Source organism: Giraffa tippelskirchi, chromosome 11, assembly GCF_054371585.1.
Source record: "Giraffa tippelskirchi isolate mGirTip1 chromosome 11, T2T-mGirTip1v1.2.pri, whole genome shotgun sequence".
In the NCBI taxonomy this organism is placed as follows: domain Eukaryota; kingdom Metazoa; phylum Chordata; class Mammalia; order Artiodactyla; family Giraffidae; genus Giraffa; species Giraffa tippelskirchi.
In genome coordinates, this window is record NC_137285.1 from 6227526 (window position 1) to 6247152 (window position 19627).

Sequence of the window (19627 nt, forward strand, 5' to 3'; positions counted from 1 at the left end):
CACCATTCCAGGTGTTGATTCTTTTTTTTTTTACTTTTTTTTAAATTTTAAATTAGTTTATTTATCTATTTTTTAACTTTACAATATTGTATTTGTTTTGCCATATGTTGACTTGAATTATCACCTTCCTCATGAGCACAGGTGACCTTAAGCACCCTTGGCAGGGTGGAGAAAGCTTTGAAAAGCCCAGATGCGGGAGAACATGAAGTAGGAATAAAATGTCTCCTATTTGTTTAGTTTCTTGCCACCTGCTTCACATCTTTTCCCAACCCATCCTCACAGCCACCCTAGGAAATGCAAAGTCCAGACATTGTCAACGGGCCAGAAAACCCACAGGTCAGAATCATCTCTATGTACCCAGCACCCAACACACGGCCTGGCCCCAGAGTTGTTGCTGATGTGTACTAGCTCAGTCATGTCCAGTTCTTTGCGACCCCATGGACTGTAGCCCACCAGACTCCTCTTTCTGTGGAATTTTCCAGGCAAGAATACTGGAATGGATTGTCATTTCCTTCTCCAGGGGATCTCCCCAATCCAGGGATCAAACCCACATCTTCTTCATTGGCAGGCAGGTTCTTTACCCCTGAGCCCCCAGCCCCAGAGTATCAGCTTCAAAAATAGTGAGGAAATGGGCTATTGCACAACATCCCCAATTTACAGATGTGCCAGCTGAGGCCTGGGGCAGGCAAAGGCTTGCTCAGCAACTCATAGTGAACTGGACCGTCAATGACTCAGCTAAGACAGTCTGTGCACCCACTATGCCCAGGCCCTGAGCTGGGTACTACAGATACAGGCGTGAACAAAAAAAGGTGCTTGATGGGGCTTGTCATCTCGGAGTGAGGTAGGTGGGGGGAGGGGGGCGGCGGGGCAGAGAGCACTTGAGTGACTAAAGAGAGAATCGGGACAACTTCAGGCGTACAGTAAGTCCACTACGTACGACAAGTTCCATCCCGAGTGAGCTAGTAAGTCCAATTGGTTCATACGTCCAACAAAGTTAGCCTAGATACCCAACTAATACTATTGACTATTACTAATGTACTGTAATAGGTTTCTACTACTTTTCACACAATTTCACATCAGTGAAAGTGAAAGTCGCTCAGACGTGTCTGACTCTTTTCGACCCCATGGATATACAGTCCATGGAATTCTCCAGGCCAGAATACTGGAGTGGGTAGCCTTTCCTTTCTCCAGGGGATCTTCCCAACCCAGGAATCAAACTGAAGTCTCCTGCATTGCAGGCAATTCTTTACCAGCTGAGCCACCAGGGAAGCCTAAGAATACTGGAGTGGGAAGCCTATCCCTTCTCCAGCGGATCTTCCTGACCCAGGAATCGAACCGGGGTCTCCTGCACTGCAGGCGGATTCTTTACCAACTGAGCTATCAAAACAAACGCAAAAAGAAAACATTTTTAATCTTACAGGACAGTCCCAAGTTCGTTCCTGGGAACTGGGTCCCAACCACAGGACTCGGGATATCCGGGTCTCTTCAAGATTCATCAAAGCACACATCCCACGGCTGTCACTGGCGGAGCAGGTGGAGAGTGACCCCCAGCTAAGCAAGGGACCTGTCGTCACGGGTGGGTCGGAGAAGCTGAGCTCTGAGGCACTTCCAGAAAATCTCACAGTCTGGCAAGGGCCTCGTCCAGAGTGCTGAACTCCATCTGGGGAATAAAGCCAGACACATCACTCTTTTGGACAAGCAATTTTTTTTTTTGCATAATTGACAATTCTTGGCATATTCTCCCCTTCTCCGCTCACAGCCTTCTTTTCATGTCACTCATGCACGTACCAGACACTCCGAGGTGACTTCCCTTGAAAAGAGAACGCCAGGGAGACCTCTGTCTCCCTACCCTTAAATATTCCACTTGTTATAAATTCCCCGAGGAGTCTTCTCAGCTCCAAATATCAGGGGAACAGAAAGGGGGGGGAAGGGGGGGAAAAACACATTCTCAGAACAGTTCTTTGTACTTGAGATTCTTTGGTTTGTATTAAAATATTCTCATCTCCCCATAATTTATGAACACTCCTGGCACTAAGAGGCTTTGCTTTGTCCCTGATCCTCCATTCTAGAAATAAAACGAAGAATGTCAGTGCAGACATCTCCCAGAGGAAGGGGGAGACTGGCCAGACACTTCCAGAGCATCTGATTTGAGTGGTCAGGGAAAGGCAGGCTCATTTCCTGACCCCTCTTATCAGGGAGGAGACTCAGCAGTAGGCACTTCCCTGTTCGTGATCTCATTTGATTTTCCCAACAGTCCTACCATGCCACTATTGTAATTATTATGATACCAGTCTCTCAAAGGAAACAGTGAGACTCCAAGGGATACAGTGTCCTCTCAAGAGCCAGAGCTGGCTAAATATGGGTGCCTTGGATTTAAATCCAGATGTGGCTGATGTCCCAGTGCTCCTACCAGTTGACCACACCATCTGGAGGAGGAGTAATCAAGACGGGCTGCCTGGAAGAGGCAGGATTCAAACTGAGTCTCAGAGCTGCTGGTGTCCCAGTTTCCTGTGTTTTCTGGTGGCAAAGATGCAGCTGTCCTCAGTCATTCAGTCTCTATAACACCCTGAAGGAGGCAGGATCTGTAATTTGTTCAGCATCATTCTTGAAAATGCATGGATTTGATATTTTCTCTCTCATATAAAAATCTCTGCTTCTCCCACCCTTGTGACAGCTGAGCAAAATTTAACATCCTGATCATGACATTCAAGGTTCTTGATAATTTGTCCTAACCTATCTTTTCAGCTTTCTACCTCATTACCATCACACACACACACACACAGATATGCCCTTAAAGGTAACCCATATGCTAGTCAAATAACACTTTATCCTCATACAGGAGGATACAGACTTCCTCTTCTATATCACTCATGGGATTCCCACTTCTTGCAATGCCTTTCTCTGACTAGTGAACTCCTATGCATCCCTCAGAGCCCAAGTCAAATGCTCCATCAGCAGGGAAGCTTTTGCTTCATCCCTTCACATACAGTTCTTTGTACATGTATCTGGTAAGAACCAGCCCAGAACTAACTGGCCCATAGTGAGACATCTGTCCCCCTTACAATGAACTTTGCAGGTAGGGGCTCAGGTCTTAAATTTCTCTGAATCCCCACAGCTTTAGCACAGGGCCTGGCCTTTCACCTAGGGGGTCAATAACCACAGATGCTGATGGATGAATGAATGAGTGAGTGAGTGAATGAATGTATTGCAGGCTTTCAGGAGTTACCTGTTGGATGAACCTAAGCCTCTGCCTCACACACACACACACAAGCAAGTCTGCCTCATGACCTTACATACAGTCGGTGTTCAATTAGTGTTCAATTAGCACCTGTGGTGCATGAGACATCACTCTTCTCACCTGAAACTGCTTGTTAGGGGAGAATTAAGACAACAAAAATGGACTTCCCTGGTGGTCCAATAGTTAAGAATCTGCCTGCCAGCACAGAGGACATGGGTTCCATCCCTGGTTCTAGAAGATTCCCAATGCCTGGAGCAACTAAGCCCATGAGCCACAACTACTGAGCCCACACACGCCAGAGCCCATGCTCTGCAGCTAGAGAAGCCACTGCAATGAGAAGCCCGCGCAGCGCAATGAAGGCCCAGCGCAGCCAAAAAGGAACAGAGTAAGTAAATTTAAAAAGCAACAGCGGGGCTTCCCTGGTGGTCCAGTGGTTAAGAATCTGTCTGCCAATGCAGGGGACATGGGTTCAGTCCCTGGCCTGGGATGATGCCACGTGCCACGGGGCAATTAAACCCACGCACCACAACTGCTGAGCCTGTGCTCTAGAACCCCTGTGCCGCAATTACTGAGGCCCACATGCCCTAGAGCCCATGCTTTACAAGAGAAACCACAACAGTGAGAAGCCCCTCTGTACCGCATCTAGAGGGTAGCTCCCGCCCACCTCAGCTAGGAAAAGCCCAGCCATGCAGCCATGCAGACCCAGTGCAGCCAAAATAAAATAAATAAATGAAATTTAAAAAAAAAAAACATAAAAAGCAACCACAAAAACAAGGCCTGGCAGGCAGTCTGAGCCCTCAGCGGCCCCACTGGGAGGAAATCGAGCAGCTTCCAGGGTCCAGCTCCTCCCCCCTCTCCAAGCTCCGGATCCATCTTTTACTGACCGGTGGCCTATCTCACCTAACATCCTCCCCGAGAAGAGGAATAGGGGTTTTCAGACCCACAGTCCAGTCGAGGGGCTGAGACTGGAGACAGAGCTGACCGAATGGTAAAACGGTGTCAAACACGTGGCTTTCATCCCAAACGTCCAGGCCTAGGGAGTGGATGGAGGAGCCCTGATTTATAACACGGGCCAGTTTCCATGGTGCAAATATTGCCATCACGATGGATTTCAAGCCAATGGTTTGACAAGTGGCTTAGAAAACGCCTGAATTTTTAACAACCAGCTCTCGTGAACCGGGGTGAGCCAGCTCCAGGACTGCAGGGTTACCTGTTATGGTCGTTAATGTTATTATTACGGTCCAACCAAGCAGTGTTTTTTTCAGTGTCTTCCTTTCACAAATCTACATGAGATTTCCCTTCAACATGGAATGTGCAGGCTAAAAATAGTTTGAAAGTCATTAAAGCAAATGGTAAGGTCTCAATAACCTTCCAGAAGTTCAGCTCCCAAGTCCTCCCCCTGGGAGATAACTCCCCAGACTCCCTCCAAGACACCAGAATCCCACCCCTTGCCCTTTTTGCACAGAGCCCTACAATGGGCAAGTCAGAAAGTGCACCCTAAAGGAGTGCTGTGTGGGCTCAGACAAATCACCCGACCTCTCTGAGCCTCGGTTTCCTCATCTGGCTCCCAGAGATGCTATGAAGGGTTAATGAGATAACGTATGTGGAACATATTTGAAATACCCATCACAGAGTAATGCCCAATAAAACATAGCTATTATTAAGAATACTCATCATAATACAAGCAGCAGTTCTGGGGCCCCTGCTTCTCTGCAGAGGATCCAGGGGGCTCCCGGGCCCCCCACAAGTTATGCAAACAGGAGGACAGAACTGGACCCTTGGAGCTGAGCAAGCCTCACCGTCTCCTCCTCCCACCACCCCCTCACTTCCAGTCTCCCCCCGGGACTAATTTATTTATTTCCTTCTGAATCTTCCAAGTCCAGCAAGCTGTGGAGTGGTCGGATGGATTTTTTTAATTAATTGACAGGAAATCGATGAAGAAGTGATCGTTTTGGCCCTGGCTGGGTGGGGAGCCATCTCGGCCATGGGAAACAAATGGGTGGCTTCAGGCAGCACGGGGGTGGGGGGCTTTATTGAGCTGAGGTTAGGCTGTGGGTCCTAAGGCCCAGGAGGCCCAGCACCTGCGGTGGGAGGCAGGATGGAGAAGTGAAAGGCGGTCAACCTGCCCGCCAAGGAGCCAGGAGATCCGAGTTCAGGCCCTGACACCCCCACCTACTGGCCACGTCACTGTGGACAAGTCACCGTGCCTCTCGGAGCCTCAGTCGCCTCTGAGGGTGGCGGTAAGGATTTGACTCTGACACACCTGAGAAGGGAGTCGGGGGGCGTTATGCAATCCCCTACCACCAGTGAGACTTCAGCAAATGTGACACAAGCTTGGGAGTGCTTGTGCCATATGGCTGGCCCTCTCGGGCTTTGCTGGGAACCCTTTACCAGGGGTGCCACCCAAGCTAGCCTGCTGGGAAATGAGAGAGACACATGGCCCAGGCACCCCAGCCCATGGCCAGCCACCCCCAGAGACGGAGCCGCCTTGCTGACCAGCAGCCACGGGCCGACTCTTGTGTGAGCCCGGGTAGCATCGCTGGTGGCTCAGATGTTGAAAAATCCGCCTGCAATGTGGGAGACTCAGGTTCGATCCCTGGGTTGGGAAGATCCCCTGGAGGAGGGCATGGCAACCCACTCCAGTATTCCTGCCTGGAGACTCCCCATGAACTGAGGAGCCTGACAGGCTATAGCCCATGGGGTAGCAGAGAATCAGACACAACTGAGCAACTAAGCACAGAACAGGTAGCATCAGCCAAAGACGCTTTCAGCTGAGCCCACAGAATCCTGAGCTAACTACATTGTTCTTGGTTTCAGCCACTGAGTTCTTTATAGTTTATTACACATGTGTGTGTGCTAACTCGCTTCAGTTGTGTCTGACTCTTTGCACCCCTTTGGACTGTAGCCCGCCAAGGCTTCTCTGTCCATGGGTTTCTCCAAGCAAGAATACTGGAGTGGGTTGCCATACCCTCCTCCAGGGGATCTTCTGGACCCAGGGATCGAACCCACGTCTCTTACTTCTTCTGCATTGGCAGACAGGTTCTTTACCCTTAGAGCCACCAGGGAAGCCCCAGTTTGTTACACAGCAAAAGCTAAATGAACCACCAGATAACCATTGAGAAGGTAAGGGAAGAAAACATTTATTAAACACATATTATGTACAAAGCATATTCCTCATAATCTTGCTGAACCCTCACAAATTCCTCACAGGTAGTTATTAATTGTACCCATACTATAGGTGGGCTTCCCAGGTGGCTCAGCAGTAAAGAACCCACCTGCCAATGCAGGAGACTGGGTAGGGAAGATCCCCTGGAGGAGGGCATGGCAACCCACTCCAGTATTCCTGCCTGCAGAATCCCATGGACAGACGAGCCTGGAGGGCTACAGTCCATGGGGGTCCCAAAGAGTTGGACACCACTGAGAGGCTGAGCACACATACTACAGGTAAAGAATGAGGCTCAAACAGGGGAAACAGCTGGCCTGAGACCTCATGGCTAGGACCAGCGTCACCCTCTGACCTGCCTGACCCCAAAGCCACGGGTCTTCCAACAGCCCCACTTGGTTCTAGAATCATGCGGAGTCAGCACGGTACGTGGCTGGTTCCCTCTTCCCCAGTCACCTTTCCAGCAAACTTACCACGCGCCCCCCACCTCACCCACCCAGCCCCCCTCCACTCATTCGGCGGTTATTTGTTGAAACGGGAGAGCACAGCGGTTAAGCATTCAGAGTCTGATATCAGAGATTTCAGCTCTGTTTCTTTCCAGCTGTGTGACCTAGGACGAATTAACTCACCTCTCTGATCCGTGTCTTCCTTGTCAATAATAGGGAGAACACAAGAATGTCTACTTGGTGGAATTCTTTGCAGATGAAATAGGACATGCATGGAAAGCACTTATCACACAGTGCCTGGCATGGAGTGTGTGCTCTGCAAATGCTAGGTGTTATGTCTGTGGCCATTACTCCTAACAGCCTGCCACAGAGCAGGCACTGAAGTGGTCCCTTTGGAAGACCGTGAAGATGCCAATCTCTACCCAACAGGGGCAGAGGCTCCTACAGACTGAACTGGGCAGTACTGAACTATTTCAGAACTTGCTTCTTGCACTTGCTGCTTTTTCTGGACAAAAGGAAGATGTCAGAAAGCAGTAGAAAGAAGAGGCGATCTTTACTCGGGATGCCAGGACCCCAACTCTGCCTGCAACGCACTCTGAATGATACCTCCCTTGTCTGGTCTTCAGTTTTCCCATCATATCATGAAGGAATGAACTTCCAAACTCTCCCATCTCTTCCTGCCATTCTGTCATCTTAAGATAGCCAGCTGTTCATCCCTGTTCTGCCTAACCTGACATCAGAAGAAACCTCCCCCCAAATACATTCGATGCCAAGCAGGTTTCAATAATCCAAGGAATTCTGGTTTTTATTGATGATGTCTACCCGCCCACTTCCTTCCACAGCCCAGGATAAATTTTCATTAGGGGCTGGATTCAAAAAGAGAAGAAAAAAAAAAGCAAGCAAGAAAGAGGGCTGTCTTTGAAGTGAATGACATGAATTATTTCGACCTAACTTACTAATTAAGACCTCATTAGCAGCCCAAATTTGTGATAGATCAGCAGAGGACTTGGCACAATGGTTTAATTTAATGATTTCTTGCATTACTTTGTTAATCATCTTTAGTCTGATTTAATTTATGCCAATGTGACTGTCCTAATTTCTAATTAAGGCATTGATGGCGGGGATGCCCGCCATAGCATAAGAATTTCAATCAAGGCTGATACAAAAGCAGATATTCGTTTTTAAGGCCTGTGAGATAGCAATTTGCTAAGCCTTCTGCTTATTGTTTTATTCGCCTCCACCGAAAGGTTGGGGAGGGTCTGGTCTTCGCCTGGGGCAGATGGATGCTCACTAATCACAGACCTTTACAGTCATCGATTTTTTTTTAAGGCTCTCAAAAAGACCTTGGAGATTAACCAGACTAAGCTCTTCATTTCACGCATGAGGCAACAGGGGCCAGAGAGGGTGAGGAGCTCACCCAAGGTCACACAGCACGTTAGCAAGATGGGGGGGGACCCCAGGCACGTGGTGTCCTCCACGGTCACCTGCTTGATGGCAGCGGCGTTTTCCGCAGGCAGAGGTTGCAACTGACTGGGGTTGAGTCAGTGAATTAAAGTTGACATAATAATTCCAATAACTTCCAGCACTTGAGGGCCAGACCCCGAGCTTGAAACGTGATGCACATTTTTCTCAAATCCACAAACCAACACTACACACGGGCGTTATGACGCCACCCCATTTTATAGAGGCTCAGAGAGGTACAATGCCTCCCCAGCGTTCCATGGCAAAAAAAGTGGGATTTGAACCCAGATCCGCCTGATTCCCAAGTCCATGCTACTATCACTGCTCTGGCCTGCCTCCCTAGGCCACCATTAAGTATCCATAGTAATTTGTATCAATATTATAGCTAACATCTATTTAGGACTTACCAAGTGCCAAGAGCTGTGCTAAGCCCCTCACATGAGAATCCCATTTGATCCTCACAACATCCTGTGAAGAAGGCATCATTCTTATAACAAATCATACCTAGAAAAGCCAAGGATCAGAGAGGTTACTTGAGCTGCCCAATGATGCACAGCAAGATGGCAGTGCCCAAAGGCTGAACCATCCTCAGCTGCCCCTAATTCTAAAACTTCCTACATCCCACCTCTGTCCTGAGCATCTCTGAGCTTGGCTGAGCCAGAATGCCTGGACTTTGCCTCCCCAGGGCACTAGAATATGCCTTTGGGCTCCTTTCAGGATGCCAGCGGCAGCCTGAACCACGGAGGAGACGAGAGCCGAGCCAAGCTACAGGATGAACATACTTCCATCCTAGTTCCACCACCAACTTGCAAATCCTGTCTCCTCCCTGGGCCTCAGTTTCCCACTCTGAAAAATGAGGGGACTGGAAAAGCGGTTCTCCAACATGGCTGCACAGTGGAATCACCAGAGGCTACCCTCCTGCTAAAGAAAAGCCCAGGTCAACACCCCAAGCCAGACCTGATGAATCAGAATCTCTAGGGACAAGGTCCAAGACTCTAGATGGCAACCAGCATCCTTGGTGATTCCAATACACTTAACATTTGAGAATGAGTCCTACTGGCCCCTTCAACACTGACAGGACCAAAAATATACTCTGGACCTGCTACTCAAGCTGTTCCTTCCCACATCCTCTTCCCCAGCACGCGAAATGGTACCCAGATGCTCAGATCAAGCACTGGAAGCGTCCTTGGCTCCTCTCTCCCTGTCTCCAGATCTCTGACCCATCACTGTGTCCTGTCAACTCGACCTCCACAAAACCCTGAATGTCGACTTCTCTCCCTCCCCCATCCTACCCTTAATAACTGCACCTGCCTCCCCTCTGTTTCTCCATGGCCATCCTGGCCCCGCGCAATGCACTTTCCTCCCAGCATCCTAGTGACCTTGGCGAAATATAAAGTCTTTGCCCCTGCTATTCCGTCTGCCTGGAAGTCCATGTCTTTGGCTCTTCATCTCCTTCTTGCCATTCTAATCTCTGACTTGCCAATCTAAAGGAACCTTGTGCATGGCATTCCCCACCGCAGCAGTCTGCATTACTCCCTTCCTAACCAGCATCGCTATTTAAAATTATCTCATTTTTCTTTTGTCCATTGTCTTCCCGTGATGTTGTGATATAACAATACATATATATTTGGTCTTTGTTCCCAGTTCTTGGCACAGAGCTCCTAAAACCCTTGGAATTTCCTGAATGACAGGGGTGAGAGGAATATCTTTTGTTATTCATAATCAGCCCCTTTCAACTCTAGTGAGTTTATGTTAATGAGGTGACTTGGGGAAAACCCCTAAGGATGGGGGCTGGTTGCCAAGGGAACCAGCTCTGCGATTAGAGGGTTGGAACTTTCAGTCCTACCCCACCCCCAACTTCTGGAGAGGTGAGAGGGGCCAGAGATTGAGATCAGTCACTGATGACAATCACTGCAATGGAGGTAATGAAAAACCCAGTAAAAGCCCTAGGCAGAGGTGTGGATAGCTTCGGGGTTGGTGCTGGGAGGGCAGGGGGGCCCACGCCACCTTCCCACATACCAGGCGCTATGCAACTCTTCATTCGGCTGTTCTTGAGTTGTATCCTTCACAATCAGCAAATAATAGCGCGCAAAGGACTTTCCTGTGTTCTGCTAGGTTTTTCAGCAAATTATTGAACCCATGGAGGGGCCTGTGGGAATCTGAAATGTATGGGGGCCTGTCTGTCCTTAACTGAGTCCTCAACCAGTGGGGTCTGCACTAAGCCCAGGTGGTGAGTGTCAGAACTGAGAAAGAGGACACCCAGTTGGTGTCCAGAGCATTGGAGAATTGGCTGGTGTGGGGGGAAAAAACCCACGTATTTGGTGTCAGAAGCATTGTAAGTAGTAGAAGAAAAAAGAGTGCTCTTTCCTTTTAGTTGCTATTCACAGTAGTAGCAGAGAAAGAGAGCTTCGTTTTTATCTGTACCTTCATTAGCATGTCAGGTCCATGGGAGCAGGGTCCCTACCTGACTAGGGCACCCCAGTGTCCCCAGGAGGCAACACCTGACACAGAGCAGACACCCCAAAGTACTCATCACATGAACAAATGCAAGATGACGTCTGTGCTCCTGGAAGAGCTGGGTCTGAACCCCAGGCCTTGGCGATGTTCCAGAGGAGGAACACTTTAAGAAAGGACATCTTGGGGACTTCCCCCACCCCGGGCGGTCCAGTGGTTAAGACTCTGCCTTCCAATGCAGAGGGCGAAGGTTCAATCCTGGTCAGGGATCTAAGGTCCCACATGCCGCAGGGTGTGGCCAAAACATTTTTTTTAAAAAAAGAAAGGACATCCTGGGGACCTTTAATGCACAGGACAGCCTCAGGCCACAATGAGGGGAACTGACAACAACGTTCAGTGACCCCTCTGTGCTGGAGATTCAGCGCCACTATGCCCTTGAGCGCAATCATAGAGAATTAAAAAGTTCGCAAGAAAGTGCATCTGCTAATGTGCAACATTTATGTTAGTCAATATAGATTTATTTAATGCAATAAATGACATAATTGGACTTTTATTTCCATAATATATTCTTCCAAGATAACTAATATTGTGAGTACCCCTGGCTTGCTGATGTCTCCTGAACGAACATATTTCCTGTATTATTACTCTTGTATAAAACTGACATTTAAACAGTTTAATAAATGAGCAGTTGTTTGACTTGTATCAGTTTCAATACATTCCGGGATATTAATAAAATATATTTCATAAGCCAGCTCAATAGACCATGCCGTAAAAATTCAATGATTTATTAGCGACACACTGGCTATTAGTTGGGACAGATACTCAAAATGCCATTAGGGTTAAAATAATAATCAATCAAACTAATTAGACCCTATTTTTCATATGCAAATATAATTAAGCATACATTTCTCCCGTAACTTTAAAGAGAATTATTGAAGCTCAACCTTGTATGAAGAGCCCCTCACTTGAGTTAATGAAGTGACAGTGTCTGAAGTTGGATATACAAATGAAATTGATGAACTGTTCTGGGCTTTGAGGATCCCAGGGAGATGGAACAGGAAAAGAAGGGCTGAAAAAAGACCCCCCTGTACACCTGAGTCTATTCATCCGACCAGAGCTGGTTAGGAGAAAGTTTCAAGACTCAAAGTGGGCATGAATGACAAATCCAATATGGTGCCATGAGGAAGCACATGAAGTGAACTTGTTATAGCCACGCGTTTTGGGAAACAAACTCACTCAGAAGGACAATGCAGGTCATGGAGTGCAGTTTATTACTCCGGCGGGCCCAAGGCAGAGTCTCCTCTTAGCCAAGGACCCCGACCAGCATTTGTGAAAATCTTTTATACCCCATGTGTACCTGTCCAAACTCACCACCCCAAATTCCTTGAGACTTACATAAACAAAGGAAGGGTAAATATAATCACAATAATCTCATCATTTAGGTGTTATGTGTTCAAACAGTTAAATAATTGGCCAATAATCAATAAGCCCGAGGTTACACTCCGATAGGTACAGAAAAATTTACGGCCTGTCCAGAGACAGGGGTGATTAGTGTATGTTTTCTCTTAGGCAATGAGTAACCTGGATACGATCTTCAAGGTTCCCCTGTCCGGAGGGGGTCTTATCCTTCTATTGTCGTTTCCACAGGCACTAAGCACAGAGTTCAGAGTCCATTAGAGACGTGGCCGAACATGATCAGCATGAACAGGCCTAACATGGAGTCCAGGCCCTATGACTTCCTTCTTCAAACTCACACCACTGAGTTCAAACCTTAGCTTCACCAACAGAGTGGATGGACCTTGGCAAATTAACTTCCTCTGCCCCAGTTTCACCATCTGTAAAATGGGAGTGATGATGATAGCACAATGAAATTTGCTGAAAAGAGTCATGTGTGCCTCACTCATAACAAGCACCCCAAAAACATTAGCTGTTTTTATCCGAGGTAGTTTATCTGACACCTCAGCTTTTTCTGCAAGACCTCTCAGCTTCTTGCTGGCTGAGTGACCCTGGCAAAAGTCTAATCCTTTCTCTCCGGGTGTCGGCTTCCAAGTCTAGAGAGTCAATGGGTTAGACTAGATGATTCAGAAGGTCAGGTGAAGCCTGACCTTCTAACAGGTAAAGAAGTCAAAGAATGATGACCCCTAATCATTCTTTTCTGTCTCCGTTTGGGTCTAAGTCACAAAGCCTAGCTGCGCCCATGGAATGGGACCAAAGGGGCCAAGGAAACCAGAACCAAGTCAGGGCAGGAAGTCAGAGCACCTGGGAGCGGTCTCTTCTAAGAAACCAGTATTGGAGATCACGAGAAGAAGCTAGACTGCTTCTTCCAGCCTAGATGCTTGGCGCATTAGCGAAGACCAGGATCAGCAAATGATTCTGGTAAAAGACCAGAGAGTACATATTTCAGGCTCTGCAGACCAGACAGTCTGTCACAACTCCTCAACTCTGCTGCTACAGCTTCAAAGCAGCCACAGACTGTGTTCCAACAAAACAATTTACAGACACAGGGGACAGAAGAGTTGAGGCTCATGAATGAGGGTAATGTCATCTGATGTGACAAACAAACCCTGAAATGTGCAATGACTTAACCACGGCAGAGGTCTCTTTCCAGCTCTTGCAAAGTCCACTGCAGACACTCCTGGTTGGGTAACTCTCTAGAGTGAGTTTCCTCCAAGAGGTATTAGAGACCCAGGTTCTTGCCATTTTGTGGCTCCTCCATCCTCAGCTCAGAGTCTCCCAACTCACTGGACTGATGTGAATTAAATCAGTGGATAGGAAAGGGCATGTAAGATCACACCTGGGAGAGTTTATGACCAGGATTGGGGGTGGAGCCCATCTCCTCCACTCACATTTGACTAGAACTTGGTCTCAGGGTCACTGCGAGGGAGGCTGGGACCTGAGCTGTGTGTCCTGAAAGAAGGCAAAACAGATTTGGGGAAATGCTAGTCATCTTCGCCACAGGAGAGGGAAAAAAACCTCAACATGTCTGGATGTGACACGATGCATTCCCCATCTCCATCCTACCTTTTGCTTCTGATGTCGATGTGGACAAATAACATAATTATTCTACTTGGGGACCTCTCCCAAGACTTCTGGGATTACCTGCCCATCCCCCGTTTCCATATTCCCTCCCCGTGTCTCCCTGTAAGAACCTCCCCCCATAACTGTCTCTCCTCCTGGCAGGTTCTGTCTTTCTCTCTTTCTCGAGGGCAAGGTCAGGTCTGTCTGACTCACCACTGTGCCTGTCTTCACACTGACCACGTGGGAGAGTCTCAATAAAAATTAATGTGTGAATAGATAAATCTAAAATGAGTCATAATGATCAAGCACATGTAAAATTGGGTTAAAAATAACAGAAAATAATTAAAAAGAGGGAAAGAAATTGATGTGACATATCTCTGAGAAAAAGCCCATGAATGTCCAGGCAAAGAAACCTGAAAAATTCAGAAGAAAGCCCAGAGTTAAAAGGAGGAAAGCGGGGACTTGTCAGTGGTCCAGTAGGTAAGATTTCACCTTCCAACACGGAGGGATCAGGTTGGTTCATCCCTGGTTGGGGAGCTAAGGTGCCCTCATGCCTCTTGGCCAAAAAACCAAAACATAAAACAGAAGTGATGTTGTAACAAATTCAATAAAGAGTTTTAAAATGTTCCATATTACCTGAAACCATGACAACATTATTAATAGGCTATATCCCAATACAAAATAAAAAGTTTTAAAAAATGGCCCACAGAAATGTAGCAAACAGCTGCAGCCATACAGCCCTACAGAATATGAAAGAATGAACTGTGTGTCTGTGTGTGAGCACGTATGTGTCCGTGTGTGAGCACGTATGTGTGTGTTTGTGTGTGGTGTTACGCCAGTCCCTTTGTCTAAGATAGGAGCTCATGCAGCAGACACTAACTTGGTCTCGTTTTTCCAGCCCTTTCCTTCCACCTTAGGTCAGAACATGTGCGGGGCTCTGGAGAGGAGAAAGGTAATTATGCCCAATGGGTGGAGAGCAAACTCAGCATTTTTCGCAAAAAGGCTGTGGGCTCTCTAAGGGACATCCATGGCCAGAAACCTGGCTTCAGCCACAAGATGTATTTCCAGCCTCAGGGAGGAAGAAGAATGAGACGGTTGGGGCTTCTGCGCCAGCCGTCTTTTTTAAAAAATCATTTCGAAATTAAATTAAATGCTATTAAATTAGCCAAAGTGCCAGGGGAGCCTGGGAAGAGAGTCACTCAGATAAATGGTCCGGGATAGGCATCTTAAAATCATGGAGGTGTCAGACACTGGGGGTGGGTGGGGGGGCCCATTTTCTGGCTCTGAACCATTCCCTGCATCCAGATGACCCAGGGAGTTTTCACAAAAGCACAGCGCAGGGCACATGCCCTTGTAGAGAAGCTGGCTCTGCAGGTGTGTGCGGAGTAGGGCTCTGTCTCTTAGGAAAAGTCCAAGAAGGTGATTCTGACATACATCCCCTGTGACAAAGCATGGATGTACCCCAGTGCCTTCATTTCACAGAGAAGGGAGAGAAAGGGACTTGCACATTTCTCCCATGGCACGACCACAGTGCAGAGGGAGATCAGAGGTTTTTCAGTCCTGAAGACAGTCTCCATACCGGAGGAAGGGGATTTGGGAAGATTCCAAAGAAGGAGAGATGAGTGTCTGGGGCAGGAAATGCTTTCCCATTCTCCAACCCTCGCTGACACATTCAGCAAATATTCACAGCACATCCCCTCTGTCCTGGGGACCCTGTGATGGCCAAGCCCCAGCCCATGATAAACAAAATGACTTCAGCTACTGATAAATGCTGTGATGGAAATGAAACAGAAGGAGAGAGACAGGAGGGAGGCCACTTTAGCCATGATATTTGACCAGAAACGTGAGCAATGGACAAGTAAATCCAAGGATGAGAAACAAGGAACAAATATCACCAAAATGTCTAATAGTGGGGGCGGCGGGGAACCCCAGTGGCTCAGTGGTAAAGGATCTGCCCGCAGTGCAGGAGACTCAAGAGACATGTGTTCGATTCCTGGGTTGGGAAGATTCCCTGGAGGAGGGCATGACAACCCACTCCAGTATTCTTGCCTGGAGAATCCCATGGACAGAGGAGCCTGGAGGGCTACAGTCCATGGGGTCACAAAGAGTCGGACACGACTGAAGCGACTGAGCACTTATGCATGAGTTCAGCCTTTTTCAACCCTGAAAAAGTAGCCTTTGAGCTGGGAACAAAAGGATAGATCAGAAGGAGTAGGGCAGTGTGTCCATTCATTCATTCAACCTTTTAGCAAATCCCTATTGAAGACCTACTGCGTGCCAAGGACTAGAATGAGTGATAAAATTCAGTGGTGAGCAAGACAGCATGTGCTAGCTTTCAGAGAGGACAGCAGATACTGAACAAGGAATCCCGATAAAGCTGGGCTTCTCAGTCTCACCACAGTGGACACGTGGGGCTGGATCATTCTTTGTGATGGTGGCAGGGCTAGGGGGCTCTCTTGTGCATTACAGGATGTTGATCAGCACCCCTGGCCTCCACCCACCAGATGGCCAGTAGCGTCTCCCAGTTGTGAAGACTAAAAACATCTCCAGACAGTGCGGTGTGTTCACGGGGTGGGGGGTTGGGGGGGGCGCAAAATCACCACCGGTGAGTGGTTAGAACCCCTGTACTAAAGTGTAATGAGAGAGAGAGAGAATAGAAATATAATGTATAATATTTTTAAGAGAAGATAAGAAATACGGAGAGTTTGGGGAAGAACCTACTTAATCCAGACCCCAAAGGGCTCCTGAAGTGCAGAGGTCTATGGAGCACATTTCTACAAACCCAAAGCCCCTCGTTTTAGCAAAGAATCATCTGTGACCCTTTCACACCTGAAGGGAGAGGCCAGGTAGGGAAGGCTGGGAGCACATGGAGGGTAGTGGGTGTTTAGGGACCCTTGGAAGGCAATTCTGTTTCCTCCCACTGGGGTAAAAAACCCCTGCTACCAGCTGAATCCCAGTGGCTCTGCCCACTGGGCTCAGAAAGGGTTAACCCGCAATGTTTATTTATGAACTTGGCCTATTACTGTAGCATAATTTGAATACAGTGCCTATGAGGTTTTTTATTGCCGGCTATAATTTCATTTTTAAAGCTCTCCCTATGCCATACTTTAAAAATGATATCTCAAACAAGAAATAAATTCTGTTTTGCAGCTGTGTTAACTATATTTACCCATGGGACACACTATTTTGTCCTTGACACAAACCCCTGGGGGTTTCACTGAGAATTGCTTTGGCAGCTCCGTCTCTCTTTTTCCCTCTCTCTTCCCCCACACTGCTGCTCTTCCCTGAAACACCCCACAGCACCCCAGCTGCATTCCAGGGAGGCCTGAGCCCTGGACAGAGGAAGACCTTGGCAGCTTTCGGTCCAAGAGTGGCCTCCGCCCCCTCGCCAGCCGGCTGTATGGACAGGGCAGCACTCCTGAGCCCTTCTGAGCCTTTGGATCAGAAAAGAAGGACCTGGGGCACAATACTGTCACCCCTCCATGCCCACACGCCCCTCACTCCTCCTCGGCCACAGCTGGAAGCCGGCGGACTCTCTCCCTCCTTCTTGCCCACACTCCTGGAGCCAGGGATGGAGTTCAGATAATCTCTGCATCTGCGGAGTGATGGATCGGAAACCTAAGTCATCCGGCTTCGGTAATTTTAAGCTTCCCCCCGCATCTCGAAGCAGAAAAAAAGTATGGCAGGGCCCAACTGACAGTAACAATAGCTTACATTTATGGACTGCTTCCTCTCTCCCAGACGCTATGCTAGAACCAGACGTAAGCACATTTTGATACTGACAATAGGCCTTGGAGTATGTGTGACTCTTCCCGTTCTACAGAGGAGGCAACTGAGGCTCAGAGAGTCAGAGGGAATGTTCACTTGGATTAGTTCGGGGTGGGGACAGTCAAGAGAAGAGGCTGAGATACCATCCTCAGCCCTGCACCCCGAGGTGGCCCACGTCAGCTAATCAGATGAGCTCCTGTCCCCAAAAGACCGGAGGCAATGGGAACAGAAGGACGAAGACAAAAGGGTGTGGGAGGCAGGGAGCCTGCTGGATGCAGATGCTCAGTGCAGAAAGACCTCAATCAGATGAAAACTAGGGCAGGTGGGGAGAAGGAGAGAGTGGCCAGAGATGGCCAGTTTCCTATACAACACACAGCAACTGACCCTTCTCTGCACCTCAGCCCTGCAGAGACAACGAAAACTGCAGCTTTGGTGGCTGGCAATTCAAGTGCTGGTTCCGTGCTGCAGAGCCACCTATGGCTCTGTGACCCGAGCGAGAGACTCCACTTCTCCGCAAGACAGTTTCCCCATCCTTAAAATGGGGGCAGCACCACTGTCATTCCGAGAGTCCATTATTTACTATAATCTGTTGAACACACTATTTTGATAGACATAGTCGGGTTACAGAGAAGACGCAGGGAGAAAGAGAGAGAGAGACATGCCAGGCAGAGGAAACCTCAGATACAAAGACACACTGGCATGGAGTTCAAGAGACCTGCGTTCCAGTCCTGAGTTTGTTGCCATTTACTTATTAGTCATTAGCGCTTAGACAAGTTCCTTAGCCTGAGTCTCAACTTCCTCATCTGTAAAATGGGGATATAAATGCCCTCATCTGAAAGTTGCTTCGGATTGGTGAGAAGTCAAGAAAAGCACTTGGGGGTTTTTTTTGTGTTTGTTTGTTGGCTGTGCTAGGTCTTTATTGTTCTGTGCCGGCTTTTCTCTAGGTGTGGCGAGGGGAGGCTCCTCTCCAGTTTGGGTTCACAGGCTTTTCATTGCAGTGGCTCCTCTTGTTTCAGAGCACGAGCTCTAGGCACATGGCTCAATAGTTGCGGCTCACGAGCTCTGCAGCGCAGTCTCGGTGGTTGTGGCACACGGGTTTCGTTGCCCTGCATCATGTGGGATCTTCCTGGACCAGGAATCAAACCCATGTCCCCTTCATCAGCAGGCCAGTTCTTAACCGCTGAGCCACCCTGAACCACCAGGGAAGTCCTGCTGCTGCTGCTAAGTCACTTCAGCCGTGTCCGACTCTGTGCGACCCCACAGACGGCAGCCCACCAGGCTCCCCCATCCCTGGGATTCTCCAGGCAAGAACACTGGAGTGGGGTGCCATTGCCTTCTCCAGGGAAGTCCTAGTAGCAGTTTAATAAATGGTACCTGCCATTGTGATTCAAGGTGGATGAGACTACCGAGTGATTGAGACAGACACAGTCTTTGAAGTGTTAAGCTTTTAGCTCCACCATCGGTGACCTGCTGAGTCCAAATCTCAGTTTCCTCATCAGGAAAATGGGAATAATTTCTCCTTCACAGGAACATCATGTGGAAGGACAAACAATCATCTTGCAGACTTCTGTCACTACCACGAGAGTAACATGCACAGTCCAGTACTGGTCCCAGAAAGAGGAGAGAGCCATGTGGACAGAGCTGAGAACCCAGCCTGGATGACCCAAGCCTCAGCTGCTAGAGCGAGTCTGGCCAAGATCAGCAGAGCCACCCAGCTGAGCCCAGTCTAGGGGAACTAACCTTCAACTTATCCCACAAATTTGGGAGAATACATTAGTGTTGTTTTAAGCCACCGAGATTGGGGTGATTTGTTATGCAGCGTCATTGAGTCCATAGCTAACTGACACTGGGGAATTCCATTCCAGGAAGTAATAGCTACAGATTCATACACACAGCTACTGCTCACTGAGCACAACTGTGTGTCAGGCTTTGGAAGAAGCACCTTGCATGTTTTCCCTTATTGGATCTTCACAAGAGCCATAGCAGGGAGGGAAATGACTACCACCATTTTATAGACAAAGGAACTGAGGCTCAGAGAGGCGTGGTCACCTGCTCAAGGGCACTTAGCCAGAAAGAAAT

At 48.3% G+C, this 19627-nt stretch overlaps 1 long non-coding RNA gene across 1 annotated transcript; it reads left to right on the forward strand.

Annotated features, from left to right (window-relative positions):
* Window positions 1–10165: 10165 nt before the first annotated feature.
* Window positions 10166–19199, forward strand: LOC145525417 (uncharacterized). The gene is made up of 3 exons (XR_014068199.1): window positions 10166–10230; window positions 14679–14732; window positions 19076–19199. It is a non-coding gene; the product is annotated as an uncharacterized LOC145525417 (long non-coding RNA).
* Window positions 19200–19627: the final 428 nt, after the last annotated feature.